The sequence below is a fragment of the Plectrocnemia conspersa genome, unplaced genomic scaffold (assembly GCF_051122295.1).
Source record: "Plectrocnemia conspersa isolate PC_06_02 unplaced genomic scaffold, ASM5112229v1 ptg000003l, whole genome shotgun sequence".
NCBI classification, from domain to species: domain Eukaryota; kingdom Metazoa; phylum Arthropoda; class Insecta; order Trichoptera; family Polycentropodidae; genus Plectrocnemia; species Plectrocnemia conspersa.
In genome coordinates this window covers 12,649,104-12,669,217 of record NW_028277167.1, presented here as the reverse complement: position 1 = coordinate 12,669,217, position 20,114 = coordinate 12,649,104, and the positions used below count along the sequence as shown (strand labels likewise).

Here is a 20,114-nt window from a genome sequence, read left to right as displayed (position 1 = left end):
GACATTTTTAACAAGTAGCCATTTTTCAATAGGATTTTTAACGAAAGTTCAAATTTTTAAGCATATTAACAATTATTTAATGAAACTTCGCATATTTAAACCAATTGTGTGTTATAATAGTATTTATTATGGCCAATTAAACTGTTCCCAAATTTTATTTAAAGCAGTTTCATTCTCATGGACATAATACTTAGTTAATTGTTATTTTCCAGTGTCTTAATAAATAATAAAATAACGTCTGACATGGCAACATCGATTCGCACGCATGAAAAAAAGTTTCAAATTTGAGGCGTCTGCTACATACAGCCCACAGTTTGAGAGGCGGCGATCGGCCGGTTCGCGGCAGCTGTCAAAAGACTCGCGGCCGTCGCGGGGCCGGCTGCCTGCTGCCTGGTGCGAGTAGGGCGAGCGCCTCCGACCAGGTACGATTCATCGCGTAATACGCGTCGACCTTCGCGAGCGGATTCGCGAACGGCTCTAATCGGACGTACGCGACCTCTGCCCGTTGGCGTTGACGGCTAGGCACGTCGTCGCTGCGAAACTTTTGCGATCCGCAGTTATCTTCGGCCGCTCTGACGTGGAGCACGCCGCCAGCCGCCCAGTACGCTAAACTCTTTTATTATCCATCAAACAAATATAAACTACATTCTCGAAATACGCAACACGCGCGTTCGCGAACAACCCTTTTGTTTATTTTTCATAACTATTTTTTTAATTTTGGCCGTAACACCAATTTTTTGACCTTGTCATCCGCACGTTCATTTACTATTATAATTTTGCATTATTTGTGACCATCACCGGACTTTTCCGGTTTCGTGACGTTTTTCTCGTTTTAATTTGGGGTAATATTGCGCAATATTTTCGTAAATAAAAATACCGGTTTCGATCACTCATATTTTCCTCTTTTCGCTTAACGTCAGTGATGTGTAATTTTAATTATTATAGAATGTGAGTTCTCAACCTGTGGATTTACTGTGAATAATTTCTTATTAATATTTTTATTTAAAAACAAATTTTAATTTGTTGGCCGTGAGAATTACCGTTAAGCTTAGGGCATCACATAATCGACATAATAATAATCTTTTAGTTTATACAAGTAACAAAGCAATATATATGTATAACATAGAAGAAAATTATTAATTATATCCAACATAAGAATATTGCTCAAAACACAAAAAAAAAATTGCACTGCGCGGTCAAATGCACCTCTGCACTATTAATCCAAAATATAATTACATTCATTAGATTACATATCCTCATCATCATGTCAATTATTAAAGTTAACTTTCAAGACTTGACTTTCAAGACTTTCATGCTTCAAAAACCCTTATGTATGATTCACTGATCATCATTAAAAATTAAATGTAGTTCCACCACAAAGAATAATTTCTTTTTCAGGATAATAAAAGTTCTGTGGAAGAATTAGACAAGGCATAATTCTATGTTTTTTTTTAATTTCACTCAACAATTGTTGCTAGAAAGATATATCTTATGAGATATTAGGGGGTTTAGTCACTAGTGATTGGATTGAATTTTAAAAAGAGCGTTTACAATTTAATTCTGAAAAATATTCGTATATTTTTACGCAATCATGTTATCTATTGTATATTCAGTTAATATTTTTCTGATATTGGCAGGTTCCTGTACACTAGATCAAAAGTTTGAGGATTTATTAGTAGTTTGGATTTGGCAGTTGTCTTTCACTTCCAGAACTATTCTCATCATCTAATACAATTCAACTGTTTGAAGTTGCAGTATATTTAGTGAAATTGCGAATAAATTCTTCACTCGCAATAAATTTCCCTACTACAAATGTAAATATTAATGGTACTTTTCTGTTATCGGGGGCTAAATTTTCTGACCAACACTTACTCGCTACCGTTGATATATTTTTTCTATCGTTGAAATCGATGACTAAAGTGAACAAAGGGTTTTGGTGCACTTTTAGTGCATTTCTCTTATCTCTAAAAAACAATGCATGTTCTTGTATTCTCAAACTAAAAAATAATTTTCGATATAAAAATAGATACACACCTACATAATAAAATATTAAAACACATTTACAATTTTTAACAGATTATGAAAAAAAAAAAATTTTTGTACTAAAATATTTAACATAATTGATATTCATTTAATAAAACTAGTTTAATATCCCTTCTGTAATTATCGACCATTGTATTGTATTGATTAATTATTGTTTTTTTTATCAAAAATTGTTTTAAAAATCTTTTATTTCAATTTAAACAATTTTGACCTTCGTTTTATTAGAAAAATATTTTTATTACAGTGTATTTCTTTATTATTACAGTACAAAGCTCCTAATGTAATTGTGCAATGTGAACTTGAACCATACATTTTATAAGTAAATTATAAATATTGTTGATTGCCGACATATTGTTGATAATTTATAATATTTGTATACGTCTATGATTTTGAACTTTTGTAGCCGTGCTCTTTGTGACTACTATCCAAATATCGATCTATTAAATACTAGAACTGTATATGCATATGATTCCCCTCAAGCAAATACAACTATAACATTAAAATGTATCTTCTATTTATGATTATTTCTGCAATGATGAATTCGGATCCGTAAATTTTTGATAAAGTAGCAAAAGTTAATATATCAAATATCGGCAATGGAAGAGTTAATATTTGTCCAATATAGCAACAGTAGTCACAGTTAATGCTATCTGGTTGCAGTAAAAACATGATGTTGCACCTGTTAAACTTCTTTTGCATCATCTGCAAATTGTCCCAATAAAACTGAACGAACCAAAGGCGCTCTTGATTGAATCGATTTGAAATTTTCTACGAATTTCTCGTTACATTGGTGTTTCATAATTTGCTGTTATAAGAGTATTAGGTTCGGTTTACTTTATACTTGCTTTATTGCCATAATTTACATGGTTACGTTCGATGCATACTATAAAATCATATCATTTTCATAGTATTAGTAGGAAAATTTACTTTAAATTATTAAGATTATTTTTATAAATATTGAATAAAATATTAATTTATATTGACGCAACCGAATTCCCATCTTATTTTAATGAATTTATGACTTATTAATTTGCATCCAATATTCCGCCTTAAAAATATTTTAAAACCTATTTAATAGTTAAAATAGTTTTTTTTTAATTTCATCAGCCTATTTAAATTAAACTATAAAATCACAATTTATTCAGCAAGCAGAAAATAAATCAAATATACTGAATAAAACTACTTGAAACCTATTTTTTCTTCATTCTTTTCACCTTTTTGTAGTAGTTTAAGATTTTATAGGATAAAGTCTCGATTTCCCAAATCATTACTCGATATATGTAGGTGTCATCTACTCTGATTTTGAAAAGGCGTTGGATAAAGTTTGTAATTCCTTAATTCTAAAAAATTGTATAGGTTTGGGGTTTAACAAAACTATCAATATAATCATATTTATCAGATCGTCTTCATTATGTTCAATATAGGAATTCCTCAATGTTTTATTTTCGGCCCATTAATATTTTTTTATTATTCATGATATTAATAGTTTTAAAATATTTTCGCTAATGACCTTCAAGTATTGAGGATTTTTTAAAACTTAAAAGACACTGGGCAAAATTGGCCTAAACCAGAGGTCGGCAAAGTGCGGCTCCGGAGCCGCATGCGGCTCTTTGGCCCCTTAAGTGCTGCTCTGGCACAAATGTCCACCGGCATTTACGCGCCGGATTTAAAAAACAAGAAAATATGGAGCTCTAAATTTGAACGTCTTTGTGTTGATTTGGAAAATTATAATAAAGGTTTGCTAAATTAATAAATAAATTTGGCTCTCATTTTTTTTTAATCGTTGTAATGTACATATTTGGCTCTTTGGCGAATAAGTTTGCCGAACACTGGCCTAAACCATTTGAAAAAACTAATAAAGACTCTATTTTTTTTATTTTGATCCTATCAAAATATTACCTACAGAAATGAAAATATTCAAAGTTAAACATTACATCACGTGAGGGACGGAGCGATAGGGTTTAATGCAAGTAGTGACATGCGACTGTGCAGTTTTTCATGGTTTATCGTGAATTATTGTGCGCTTTCATGCATTTTTCGATTACCTACCTATTGATAACTTACGTTTTGACGGTTCACCAACATTTCTATTGCCCTAACGGGAACGTAAAATGAAAGTTGTAAAAATAATAATCATTTTATTTATTTACCTACACGTATCAACCCATATGTCTTATGGTAAAAGAAATATGATTTTCTCAAAATCTTCGGCGCATAATTTGGTCCAAAATATGTATCTCAGATTTTTATTTCCCACAAAATACCTACAAGTTATGCTGGGATATGATTCCATCGAGTCGCGTCAACGGGTATGTATGTAGAAAGCACTTATTTAAGCTGTTGGTAGGGAATATATACCATCTAGAAATTCTGGTAGAGCTAGTAGCCGCCACATATAGTTGAATGGTTGTAAAGCTTATCGGAATTATACTTCAGCATAATTTACCTAACATTTTAATATAACGTCTGGCTTGTTAATTAGATGAAAACGTATAGTTATTAGGATGTGTTTTGTACATACATGCGATAAAGTGCATGCTGCATGCCATGTTTCATGTCGAATTTACGACAAATCATCTTTAATTATTAGCAATCTCGAAATATCTCCATTGCAATAATTGTACAGTTTAAAAAATGATTTTATAATTGTTGAATAATACTGATTTGCTATGCATATTTTGTTGTTAAAAATTCATCATTATTCTCATGGTTTAGTGCTTCGTTTTTATTGTTAAATCCGGTTTTTGGCTTTGAGGTTCTTGACATTCGTCCTCTAGATGTCTATATGCTTGTTGATATAAGGATAATGATAAACTACTGATTGTGTTCAATATATTGTTATCAATAAAAAATCTGATTGCATATTTATCATTTTTTGCAACGCTCTGTGATACGTATTATAGTACAATTAATTTATTGTTCCTCATTAAAGCCATATACTTGTTTGATCAATTACTCACGTCCTGCTGTTACTTTTTTTTTTATATTTACGGTGTATGTTTGTGTATTTTGAAATATCCAAAACAGGGATTTTTAAATTACGCAATTTCAAGGCTTTTAACACAATATGTATTTAATAACGGAATTGCATCACGTGAAATATGTTATCATTGAAAATTATCACATTGATAATCAGATTGATATTTTATTAATAGATGTCTACATAAATATATAAATAATTAATATTTTTTTCTCTCTTGAAACATGACAGACATTACCTTAATGCATTACAATGGGGTAAACGATCAAAAACTACTAAGTAGTAAGACACTAAACTGTATCAATGACATATTATATTAAATATTATTACAGCTCGATTTTATTTTAATTATTCCTCACGATATTCATTTGTGAGATTAGTAAAATTTAGTAAAACCTGATCTGTGATGATTGATCGTAATTTTAGTTATATAATAACTACTAATTTAGATATCCCAGACACGCTAAAAATGAAAAAAAAACCACTTAGGTCCATGTGGAATTCTAACCCAGGTCTTTCAGGTATTAGTCAACGACTTTAACCATTGGTCTTTCGTGCTATTTTATATTGATTGACATCTATATATCGGTTGATGCAAAAGTATTAGTGTGAAAATGCACTTACGAATGACATCTATACTATTCTTAAACTATTATATTGTATAAAGCAGTGCTTCCCAAACTGGAGGCCACTGCAGAAAATTTCAATAAAAGTATTTTTAGCATTTCTGAGATTAAACCAGATATTGATGTAAAAACATGCAACCGCATCCAACTCATTAAATTGTTTTAGTAAGCTTACTTTTTTACTGTGTGTGTAATCTTTTTAATTTGTTTACATATAAGTAAATTTATGTATGTATGTTTTAATAGTAATAATTAATGCTAAATAAAAATGGCGGAAAAACATGTTTTTTGTTCAGGGGGCCGCGGATTATTTTTTTCATATTTAAGGGACCGTTGCATAAAAAAGTTGGGAAGCACTGGTATAAAGTATACTTTTTGTTCAGTTTTAGAGCCCTTACAAATTTTAGATTTTTTATATATACGTTATAATAAAAGTCCTGCGAATTTTATTTTAACGGTATAGATAAGCTGGCAGAAAGGTAGAATACCACAGAAAAAAATTGTTGATTAAAATATGAAAATGTTATATAATATTTCTTAAAAAAATACGCCAAGACTTTTGCATCAACCCAATGTAAATTAAATATTATATTGTCTGATTTTATAGTAGAGCAGTTTATACATACATATCAGGCGCGAGCGGTAAGATACTTTCCCTCTCGATCGCTCGCGTGTTAAATGACGAGAGTGAATGAGAGATAAGAACATGCTGTCCGCATGCCCTTATCTCTCACTCTTATTTAGAATGTATATATATTCCTAATATTATATAATTCAATATGATTGAGATGCTTTGCTGTGATGTAATTTGTTAATCGCAAGAATCGAGTTATATGAGCGTTTAGGATTGATTTTTATATCATTCGTTTGAACGATATATAATGTACTCGATACCGAAACAATACTGCACTGTTAACTTGTTGTCCATTGGGACTCGTCACAGGGAATAATATCATCCCTTTTACTTCAATAGGGACGAAATACCGGCACAAACAGACAAAAAATCTAATCAGCCGATATTTTGTCCCAAAATTTAAAAATTTAATTCAACATGTTCGATATTTTTGTACATGCGCGAAGTGTCAACATAAGAGGAATACATTTGCTTCATCTCATGGAAATATAACGGTAGTTAGCAGTTCCCAGTAATTATGTTATGTTACAGAGAAATGACCGCGTTCTTTTTTATGATACGGATGGCTGGCGAAGTGAAAACAAAAGCAATTATTGCATACCCGAAATTATTTCTGCTATTTGTACATTTTTATCTCCATTCACACACATTTTTATCCAAATAGCTTCACTTAACATTGGTGTTGAATATTAGCAATAAATAAGTCTCAATAATTATATTTAAATAAAAAACATATTTGAAAAAAATACGCGAAATTTGTTTTTTGTTAAACAATAAACCTTTTGCATTGGAAAATAATGCGATGTTATTTTTTTCTGTTTCCAACTAAAGATATGTTGTTTTAGACGATATAATTAAAACGTGTTGACGGGTATTTTTTTAAGTGAATAAATATGAAAAGTATATATTTTATCAAAGACGATGTTGTCTTAGATTTATTGTTTCCAATGAAAAAAGATTTGCTGCCTGCAATTTTATTTTTTTTTACAATGTAATGCATGTATGAAAGTACATAAATTAATCGGACAAAAAGGGTTTTGTACACAGACGTCTTATTGATTTTTATTGATACTCGTAGATAATGAAAGTGTTTTGATTAAAATATTAAATACGTTGAAACATTAGTTGCCGTGTTTCTAATCAATAAACATGATGAATCATGCGAGCGGTACTCTTATTATTTTTTCAATTAATTAATTAAAATAATAATGACAATACCGGTATTAACTACTTTGTGTATTATCCGTTGAATTTTCAACAGGTGCCATATTAGTATATTTATTTTGGAATCAATCATAGACGCTTGGATACGCACGTTGAGTCAACGCATTCCCCATTGTTTCTCGTGGTTAAAATTTCGTTCCGATGCGTAAAACTTATACTGAAAATCAAAAACAACATAATATCCGCAACTTGTAAAAGGATCTTAGAATAAATAATCCATTACATGGAAACCATCCAAATTCTCAGAAAAAAAATTAATATGCTAAAGCTGTTTTACGCACTTGTCGATAATAAACACGTTACTTTTAAATTCCATCCAATCATTTTTGATGCAAAATTAAGTATAAGTTTCATTGATTTTTTCATTGATCAAAATACGGTTAATTTTTATTTGTTTTTATTTATAAAACCATCACGACAAAAGCGATAAAACCGACCCGTAATTGGATAGTGTGAACGCTCGGTTACGTTCATGTTTAAATTTGAAAATTTAAAATATTGTAATATACATATTATTTTTAAACGCTTATTACAAAGCTAAATTAAAATTACTTAGTTAAATAATATGTTATTTATATTATTAGTAATATAGTTTATTTACAATATGTAACGTTCAAAAATCTAGATTTATAACTAACATATTTCATTTTGAATGGCAACGTGTACATACATATCTACATACGTATACTGATAAACCTTTACGATTATCAAACAATATCGCTATCTCCTGTCATCGTGACAATTTAAAAGCGAAACGTTTTGACTGCGATAACAGCGCTACTGATTTTTGTCAAGTCATATAATATAATAAATCATTGTGATATAATTTTTTTTATAAGTTCATCGTCTATTAACCTTTAATCATATCAAATCGAGGAAAACAAATAAAAGTTATCTTTTCTGGTTTGCTTTTCCTCTCGCGTGCCAAACAAATGGAATTTCACACTCGATGTTTTTAGAGTTAAATCAATGCCCCAAAATATTGTGACCAGTTATGTCATATATGGCAAGGTTTAGGTCAAGAAGTTCGTATCAACAGACCGATCAATCGTATATGATGAATCACTTGTTTATTCTTAGAAAAGGAAAATGGTTTTATAATTGGGTCAAACTGATCAGTAAGAAAACTTTCAAATGAAATCTCTTTTTAGGAATACTAAACTATCTGCTACTAAATTGGCGCCACTGGTGTCAAAATTACGTTCTTTACATTCTATTAGTCAGAATAAAAATGCAAATGAGTACCAATAAAGAAACTGTATGTAATTCAATTGATGACGTAATGTATCAATTTTATCCTAGTACATCATTCAAAAAGGTTGATAAACTTTGCCCCTTAGAAACAGGATTCTTACAAATTATTTTTATTAAATCTTATCATTTAACTGCCTATGAGAAAGTTATATTAGAATTATTACAATAATAAAATATTTACTTCAAAATCATATTTGGTGGATACTCAATCTTTTCACACACTGAATTTGATTAACTATTTATTTTTATAAACACTGATATAATGACCCAGTTACGTCTTTATGGTATATTGACGTTAATCTATTGTATATAAATTAATAATTTAATATGCATGCCATTATTTAAGAACGTAAACATAAGTTTGGTTTATTACGCATCACTTCGTTATATACGTATCGGTCATTCCGATGGCACTCATTAGACCAAGGTCTTTCTGAATTGTAGACGATCTCGTGTGACGCGGACGATAGGAAGCAATTGCCTCTTTTTTGATCTCTCGCAAGTCATGGCACAAATCCACAGACCATATTTATCGTCCCAAAAATGAAATTAAACCGCAGCATGGAAGGAATCACGTATTCTTCACGTTCTCCTTCGATCACATAGCGAGGTCGTCAATCTTGCTCTTAGGTATTAAATTTAATTGATACATCTACATGCACTTTGTCAACCTTCGTTGGTTTAATTCAATGGCGAGGTGTTCTTATGCACAGCGTTTGTACAATTTCATAATTATTTTAATTCATGACGAGTGTATTATTTTTATGAAATATGGATCATTTTAAATGGCTCGTGTCACTGTGCACTTTGATCGCTGTCGTTTGCTATGACGTTTAGATCGTGATGGTGTCTACGTCTGGGGTCAATCGAACTTGCCAGGAAAGAATTGAATATCCAATTAGGGTCGGCCAACTACAATTGACCCACGCGACCTTGTTTAACGGAAGTCGTCACCAAACCATCGAGCGATTATCATAAACGCTGATTCCATATATTTCAAACTTGTCATAAGCGAGCCCACAGTTCAAGAATATACTTGAATGTTGTCGAACGGATTGGAAATTAAATACAATAACTGCAGAGTGATTATATTTTTCTCATGGTCTTAGAGTACAACTGAGCATAATTTGGAACACGTAGAATTTAATATATAACATTTATATCAATATGATTTGATGAAATAGCCAACGGAAAGTAGTGTGTAGTTCAACCACACATAAAGGCTCGGTCACACAGAGAGCGGTCTGTCGCGGCGGGAAGCGATATCTGACCGCGGCGGTCAGGCGGTATGGTTGTATGATGCGATGTTGCATCAGTTCTGTCAGACAGAACTGATGCAACTGAGAACTGTGTGGCCGAGCCTTAAAGGTTGCCTCGCCTCTTCCTTAACATACGTATGATATATTTTACTACAGTGAGTGAAATGTGGTTCATTGAAACTGGCGATATCGTACTACAATGAATCAATATGTTGCGGTGAGGTGTGTGAATAAAAACTTTTAATGTCAGTATTAAATTAATTTGTGTAAAATGACTCATTGCATTTGAACTTATAAATTATGCAGAAATTGCATTGACAATTTTTGAAGTAACTGTTGCTTAAATTAAAAATATGTTTAAATTATTATTGAGTGAATAAAACTAAAAACATGTAAGCTGCTAAGTCTTACTGTTTGTACACCTACAATCATATTTCGTAAATGCTGCAATCATTTTCTGCAATGTTTTTTTCTGATTCCTAGTATTATGAAAAATTCTTGTATAGCTTATAATGCATTTTTATTTTCAAGAACGGTTTCAATTTATTTTCTAAGAAAATTATCATCAATATGTATAAGCAAAATTGTTTTACTTATCATGTAGCATATGCTAGGTGTCCATTATTGTAATCCAATATGTGCGGAAGATATTTTCGGGATTGCGACTTTACGGCCACATAGTCACTGGAAAAGGTGGTAACAGTTTATTTTAGAAACCTATATAAATCGCCACATATATACATATATAGAGAAAAATGGCAGGAATTTGAAGTCCGAGTGTCTTCGCTAGTGTGTCGAGTAGCAATTGTTAGTCCGGTGATAGTTAAGAGTAAGTTTCTGGTGATCTCAATCTGATCCCTCGATGTGCTCCCTTATCATCCATTGATAAGATTTTAAATCGATTGTTTAAAAAACCTCTGACGTGTATAATTAAAAACCAACCGTGTAATCTTTGGAAACACCCTAAACGTTTGACACCCATTGGAAAAAAAGCAAGTTCTAGATGGCCTAATATGGTTACCTTTTACCACTTCCCGATCACAGTACTTATTACACAGTAAAAATTACTCAAAACCACCCTTTCCTATGCAGCGGTATAAAAATATACAAAAAACATTTTAAAATATTCGTACAATTTCAATTTTTAACAAAAAATGGTTATGATCCTTTTTTCGAGAAATTTGCTGATATTTCAGATGAGAATTCACAAATACATTAGGGATTAGTCAAGGAATTCGAACGACGATGGCCAAGGTGTAGTCCCCAGAGTGGTAACCCTTGCTAGTGCAAAGTTATTTAAGCTGCATTTATTATTAATGTATTTTGAAAGTTGGTGGTTATTGTGCAGTACCCGGTGTTCTGCACAATTGTTATTTCCATTTTTGTCATATGGCTTATTTCGATTTCGTTGCTTAAAGCCAAAGTGATCGTTTTAGTGATTTCTCAATTAATTATTATATAAATCTATTGTCATCTTTGATAGCTTTATTTTATTGTTATAAAGTCAAAGTTATCATTTGCGTTATTTTAAAGTTCATTATACCTAAGATCTTTCTTCAATTGTTTTTATCCATTTGTCCCCCCATAATATTATAAGTATAAAATCTAAACCCTTTCTGTAACATTAATATATTTTTAATTAATGTATTAACATTTATCTAAATAACATGTCCTCGAATATTGATGGCGATAATAATGATAACAGCTATTAGTCTTATCTATTCGTTATATATTCCAAGATCAGCGTTCTGGATTTGCTTTATGTATAAATTGTTATCGTTATCATAATTATTTATAATATTTTTACCTAAAAAATACACTTCAAACATGTGACTCATTGCGATGCAATGATTTTTATTTTGATCAACGTGTCAAACATGTCCCTTATCTTCTATTATCTTGTTTCGTTTTTTTTTAACATTTTCGAAAGAAAAAAATTACGAGATACATTTTAAACAACATTTTTTAGCTCTCTCAGAAAAAAATCCCAAGCGACGTTTGTTTTTTAGAGCTTGGGGCGCTGAACATGTTTGTGCCAGCTCTGCTGGCTGCACTCAAATGTGAACTTGTGAATTCCCTTTGTGTTTTTTTAGTACCCGAATTTCTGCAGGAAGACCAGTTTACATCAGATGGTTCATGGTGGGGCTTAAGATCTCGTGTAAAATTATGACCCATGCTAAAGATGCTACAGTTTCTTAGTCATCGGCAATTCGAAATGTCTTAATATATCAAAAACGTTAAGAAACACTTACTATTTTTTTCTTATGAAACACAGTCTTGCCTGATGGTTTTAATGATATTCGCCCAAACGCTATGAATCTTATTATGAAAGCACTACAATATTTTTTTGTGTGCTTAATTACTGTCCATGGACTCATTTATATATCTTCTGCGTATTTATTTTGACCTCTTTCGAGAGTAATTTAGCCACCTGCATGTGGCAAAGAGGGATTTTTTCCTTAATTCCTCCATCAGAATTTTATTAATTAACTGGATTTGCACCCAGGTGAACCATATTTTTGTCTTTGTGCCCTCTATAATTAGGGCAACAAATACTAACACGGTTCGGAAGTCACTCGAAGCTAGCCGAGGCGAAGCGAAGTCAAGAAAGTGTAGAGCAGGCATAAGAAGAAATCTTATCATGTTTTATTTAATTTAATTTTTTCTCTTACATATTTCTAAATTTATTTATATCAGATTATAATGTAAAACATGCGTATGTGTAATTAGTCATCAAACACAAGACTCACGTGCTTTACAATTATATGATTGAAAACAACTATTTTCAATTTTTACTGCTATTTTATACTCACTGAGATGCACCCGCGTGAATCTTTAGTCAGAATATAGTAAGCGGCCAGAATAAATATTAGATGGTCAGAACTTATTATTATTATTATATCAATTGGTCGGAATTTATATTCAATTGTTAGAATTATTTTTGTAGATGGTCAGAATCATTATTTTTCGTGGCCAATAGTGTTAACGTGTAGTGTTGTAATTGCTGTAACGCTGAAGATGGTACAACTGGTCGACATGTTATTCGCATATCGGTAGTTCGGACGCACCAATGCGGAATCAAAAATTCCTGTAAACAACACTAACTTCAGACCTTTGCTACGACCACCACTACGACGCTCCAGGCTTTCACTGAATTATCGCTAATATACATGACCTTTGGCATTATCTCATCCCAGACACGATTCATCTCACTGGATGGCGCTCAGTTGACATTATCAAATGTCAACGTGCCACGTGCTTTGTTTTTAAATATAAATTTTGATCAAATGATATGTATTATGGTTTATTATAAAATGTCGCTCTGTCTTTATTCCTCTAAATACCTTCGCGTCCTACATCCAACTTACTAGATTCGTTGAGAGTTATTCATGGGGTGTTCACTTTCTGACTAATGCCCGCTCGCACCTAATCTGCCCAACAGTAAAGCACAATTCATTTTATGGAACAATTCTTTTATATATTGCTCATTTAAATTGTATTCTAAAATTATTACCCTCATTCTATATTTTTATTCTGATCGTATGCTATTTTTATTCTAACCATTATGCCTGCACTACACTCTCTGAAATTTGTTCGAACCGAAGTTACAACTAAAGTCGGCCGAGACCTACGACTTCGAGTAAGCGACCACACTGTCGCAAATTTCATATGCCGTCCGGACGGCGGCTTCTGTCACGTACAGCCGGCATATTTGTGTGCGATCGAAAAATGTGCCAAATAATCGCAATTTTTAAATTGCCATATTATTAAAATTACGCTACTGATAATTATAAAAGTTTGTGTGGGCACTCACCAATACAATATCAGTGAAAACTTTTCGGTCGTAAATATTCAATTTACGCAAAATCTTTGTCGACCAGACCGTTAATAAAATTCTGACCAAGTTGTTTTAAAATCTGACTATTTAATTTGTTGTCATTAAAATAAAACATAATAAGACTAACTTCTGTTTTTTAAATCTGCGTTGGATGCTTATTTTGTAAAGTATTTTGGTGCCATTACTTGGGAATTAGAGAGGGCTTCCTTTTAAATTTCATGCGCTGTATCGAGAATTCTCGATAATATGAAAGAGGAAGAAATTTCTTTACCATCATGAATATGATTATAGCGTTGTTGGATTAATTATTAATATAATATAAAACAAACAATATTAGTTTGGTTGATCATTTTAGTATGTCGAAGTTAGGCACTGTTCGTTTCTACCGCTCTTTTTAGAAAAAAAGACTAGTTTATAATCCTCACTCCATTATGTACAATGAACAAATCCTTGACTCGTATTTCAGAGAAGGTCGTCAAGTCTGCGTGTTTTATATCGGCATATAAAATAAGTCAATCTAACTAGCAAATGATACACTGTACTGATACTTTGCATCAATTTCTAAACTTCATGAACTTTTAATCGCTAAACCAGAAATGGTAGACCGTATCCGAATAAAAGCCAACGTTACGTGTATTACATCACATTTTAAATTTTTTCACTTTCGTGTAAATCATCACGTATGTTAAAAACGCGGCCAATTCACGCATACGCAACTTGAACTGATGACAATAGTCTGGCCAACAAAAAAATGATGCCACCTTGAAAATCTGACGACGACTAGTATTCAAATTTTATTCATGCAATACCTACCTTATAACCCGTTGACCTGTCTTTTGTCGATGTCTCATGAAAAATGTATGCGAGACAATAATAAACAGATACACCGAAACGGTTAACCCATTTCATTTTCATATATTTTAAACACATGTTTTGCGTAATATTTTGACGATAAAACTACACAAAAATATACTTTATCGCGTCTAAAGTACAGATGTTTATTTTGGTTCCATGTGTGATACAATAATATATTCACCCAATTACTTAACACAAACTCTAATACATATTTATTGACAGAGATGTCACTAATGTTAGAAATATTTAATAATTTATAATAAAAAAAGACGAAACACCTCGAATAAGTGATTCAGATTTTTTCAGACAGCGCAGTTATTAACTAATACTCTTTTTGTGGTTAGATTTTGTGAAATAATAAAGATAATACCGTTATATGGTTGCTTCATATTCAATTATTTAGTATGAAATAATATTTTTAATGTAAAGTATGTAATGTTTATTATGTGTTATATGTTTTTGTTAAAATTATAAAGAACACTGAAAATGGTAATTAATTTTACTCATTAAATATTAATAAAAACCTAAATATTTTATACTTTAACTGGAATTTGGACGCCCCTGCTGATCCGACCTACTTTTGCTTATACGCAAAAAATTGCGTTTTAGCATTTTTTTTAGCAGCGTAGTGAAAAAAATAGGATTTTCTACTTTCCTTAACCCTTTGACGCGTTAATCATAAATAAATATAAAATTGTTTTTTTTTAAATGCAAATTTTACTTTAAAACTGTGTTTAAATGTTCTAATTTTTTAATTTTTATTTATTTTAAATGATATTTACCGTCTGTACTCGTTTTCTTATACCTGACTATCCTTAAATAATCTCTATTTCAAGTAATAAATCTATGTACATCTTTTTTCTTATTAATTATTAAAATACTCTGGTGATATATTATTTTCTAACTTATATATAAATACTAAATCTTCAATATTTCTTGAACATTCAACCACTCAAATCTATCAAGCATACTTCTACAACTAGTAAATCTATTTTTATTAGTGAGGCAATGTAAGTTTTTTTATGTTTATACTTAGCATATTTCTCATCCTAGATAATATACCTATTTTCTACTATTTTTTAAATATGTAATTTTTATTTACAATTACTTCTAAATATTTTATATAATCAACTATATCTATAATATATTTATCTATAACTATTTAATGTTGTTATCTTTATGATTAATAAACATATATTTAGTTTTATTCTCATTTAGTTTACGTACATTATTTTTTAACCCCATGTATATTATACTTAATTCATTATTTAAATTATTTACAACTTCCTTAACATTATCACCAATGTAATAAATTAAAGTGTCGTCTGCAAACAGATGTATTTTACATTTTTATATAATATAAATAGCAATGGTCCCAATTTAGACCCCCGTGGTACAATGAGATATGATTATTTTTTTAAATAATTATTAAATCAACTTAAAATATTCTCTAATTTCTTCAAAATTATTTTTCTGTCTATTGTTTTGAAAGCTTTTATTTTATTCAACAATAAATTGTAACAACTATAATTCGGTAAACTCGAAAAAGACTGTTTCAATTTAAAAAAATAATAATTATAGATAACGATCTGTCGTTTATATCGATGTTGGTTCCCAAACACGTGTAAGATTTACATCCAGAATTTTTTAGTTAGAATATGGAATCTCAGTTGAGATGTTATATTTAGTTATATCCAGAAAGATATATATTTAAGGGGGTAGGTGGGGGCATTTGCCCCCCTCCCATTGTATATATGTCATTTAATGACATACATTTTTGTCCGTGCGCGTGGGAGAATATTAATATATGAATTTGCTTATTGCAAAAACACGTGAAATGGCTCACTCGTCCCAATATACTGTTGACAGGAAAAATATGTTTCTACTATGAGTCAAAGGATTAACAGAAACTTTATGAAGTGCCGACTATTGTCAACTCGCGCAGATTATAATTTTGAAAGCATCATAAAAGTTTGAATGAAAATCTTCTATTTACGTATCACATAATTGTACATGCAGAATTTACTCTTTTTATATTTGCAAGTGAAGATTAAATATTTTTTGTTACTTCTAAATCGATAATAAATATTAATTACCTATTCAAATAATTTATTATGTGTAATTTAACTCAAAATTACATTGAAATAGTTTTAAAAAATCTGCTCACATCTTTTATTAGCGGTGCTAATCATTAAGCGATGGATAACGAGCGATCATAAATCACTGACAGTAAATAATATGTCGTTTTTTGTGTACAACCGTCCCCTGATTATGTGTATTTTTTTCAAATACTCACAGTTTCTTTTTATTGTTAACGGCAAATATTTGAGGATGCCGAAACGAATTGTGCCATAAAACCTACATTGTGAAACAATACTTTCGGACTGTTGAATAGGGACTTCCTGTACATTTTCGATACACCGCTCTCACTACCCACTTAATCTCTAAATAGGTTTTGCGAAATAGAAAAACAGCCGGAGAATTTCGCGTCTTGAAAATTGTGTGAGATATACATAGTATATTTCATTTAGAGAAATCAAATATTATATTGAAATTTAAATGCCCAGGTATCCGTTAAAAAAACAAGGTATTCAGTTATTTTAAAAATGCGTGGATACCTGGTTCTTGAAGTCCTAATTAAAATAATATCAAAACACATTTTCTCCGGTAGATATATATTTTTACCAGTGAAAATATAATTTATCTGGCAGGTGCTAATAAAATTATATGTTTTCAACATTTCCATATATATTATACATACATATATACATTTACATACTGATCATTATTTATTTACATGCAATGTGTATTTTTCAGTAAAGTTATATTTTCACTAGTTAAATCCAAATATACTATCATCAATAGAATTTTTCTATTAGTGATAGGCGCTAGTTAAATTATGTTGCTCTAAAATGTCTATGAAACTCAATTTGACAGTTGTGAAACGTCCATTTTCTATTCAAACCCCATGCTAATCTAATAAAAATTCTAATTAACTAATTATAGTTAAGTAATCAGGGATAAATAAGCAGAAGAACAGACAGACGTAGCATCTCGCATATTGCTTCATAGTTTGTCTGCACTTGGATATTACACTATGTTTTAAAAATATGATAGCTATCCTTATCGATATAGTATTGGCCAATGTATATTCAAACCGAATTTTGGTCAATAGTAGGGAGCAAAAACGCGTTCCCACTGCAACGGCGCCGACACGATTTTATTGCTTTTGACGTGAATTTTTGCCTTCTGGGAAGGGATAACTGTTTTTTGCGTTTCCTGTTGTTCAAAATTCGGTTTAGATATGCTTCATTCGATTCTCACTTATTGTAAGCCGTAATATTGTTTAAATAAAGATTTAATATGAACGTTAGACAACGGCGACGGAAATATTTTTTTGCTTTTGACGTGGATTCTAAAATTTGAATTTTGCCTGAACAATTCATGTCATTTAATGAAATACTATGAATTTAAATAGAATTAAAATATTTAAAAAAAACGATCCAACTTTTGCCTCCTTCTGAAAAAAGTTGAAATGACGTCTCTGACAAATATATTCTCCGCTTGATTCAAGAATATTATATAATGATATTTAAAGACAGTGATTGTCATTCATTGGTCCCCACATATGTATCAGGCGCGTACGGTGAGATACAGAAGAAGTGGGCGTGCGGAACGCATGTAACGCACGCTCTTATCTCTCACTCACTCTCGTCACTTAACACGCCAGCCATGTAACGCACGCTCTTATCTCTCACTCACTCTCGTCACTTAACACACCAGCGAGCGAAAGGGAATGTATCCCACCGCACGCGCCTGATATGAATACCATATTTAAAAAAAATATGTTCAAATAATTAAGAATTAAAATTAATGTGATTTGTGTGAATGTACTTTTACTTCATCTGCCGTAACTTTGGCTTTGTATATTTGCACCCGAATATGTTATTAAAAAATCAGGAAAGAATGAAATTATTATGCTAATGAATTGACTGCATTAATAAAAATCGATTTACCTATTGAAATTTCTCAATCCAGGAATTGTGAAATGCGATCTAGAAAATCAATAATTATCACTTTAATTACACCACAATTTTTTTTTTTTTGAGCAAGTTCTCGTAACACAATGATAATAATAATGCTTTAAAAACGTTTAAAAATCCAAAGGAATCATTTTGACATTGATTAGTCATTGAGTATTAGTTTAATTACAATTAATTAACAGAATCGATCAATTTCGTTCGCTTCGTGCTGACAATCATATTGGCAGTAATTATTGTTAATATTAATTTTACCCTTAAAGGTTGCATTATTGAATCTAATAAATAATTAAATTATTACTATATGATTTAACATACATTTTATATTAAATCCGACTAAATATTGCAAACTAATGTTACTAAAGCATATATAATTGTTTTAGGTTAGAACAAATATTTTATGTGTTAGTTTAATTATTTATTAAATAATGTGACCTCTACATAAATATCTGCTTATTACCGTCAGTATAAATTATCGTCAGCGCGAGGCGGACGCGATTTATCGACTCTGTTAATTGACTAGGAATGATTATGAAGTGTTTTTTAAACTTACTTTTCATTATTAAAGTCTTAAACGTAATAAAGTGTAATACGAGTGCTCGCGTAGTATTAACTTATTTTATTTTATTGTGAACAAGCGAAAGTAATTATATATATATATATTTTATAATTTCTGGTTCGTGAAATTAAAACAGGTGAATAAGTTTTTATTATTAAAATTTACATTGCTAATATAATATATGTTTTTATTATTATAATATAATTATTATTATAGTATAGTATATGGAATTATTATATTTTAAAGATACAAATTATATTATTAAGTGTTACATTGAAAATATTTCCAGTGTCTCGAATTAATTCTTACCTTGGTGTTTTCTTATATACTAATTAAATATAGATAATAACTGGTGCGTTTATTAATAGTCCTAATTCATACATATTTGTGTATTTTGTTTGTTCTCTAAAACCTTATTTATTCTCAAATCTAAAATGTATTCTGTTTACTTATATATAAATGTATTTGTGTTAAAAATTTAACTTAACATTTTCGCTACACGCAGACGTTTTAGTGAGGCAAATCGGCCTGATCCTTAAAATGTATTTATTCCGAATAAATATTAATAATTCGACCATTAACTGAGTCCCGATAAACAGTTAAGGTTTCGCCGGAACCGCTGTTATACGATCATGGTTAAAAAAACACGCATAATATGAATAAAACAATTTAAAGAGCAGTGTTAACCTTTTTATTAATGTATATATATAATACTCGCAAGAAAATCATAATTTTAAGATGCAATAAAATTGTTAGTCCTACCTCAATATACATTTTTGACATTCCAAACAGGTATTTGCGT

At 30.6% G+C, this 20,114-nt stretch overlaps 1 protein-coding gene across 3 annotated transcripts in view; it reads left to right on the top strand.

The window, feature by feature from the left end:
* Positions 1 to 248: 248 nt before the first annotated feature.
* Cpr (Cytochrome P450 reductase) overlaps positions 249 to 20,114 on the top strand; it is a 31,551-nt gene continuing 11,685 nt past the window's right edge. The window contains exon 1 of one of the 3 annotated variants that reach the window (XM_088183686.1): positions 249 to 422. The gene's annotated coding sequence lies outside the window, so the exon portion shown is untranslated. Of the gene's footprint in view, positions 602 to 19,431; positions 19,449 to 20,114 lie in introns of those variants that run through there. The other 2 variants (XM_088183687.1, XM_088183688.1) reach the window with 2 other exon arrangements.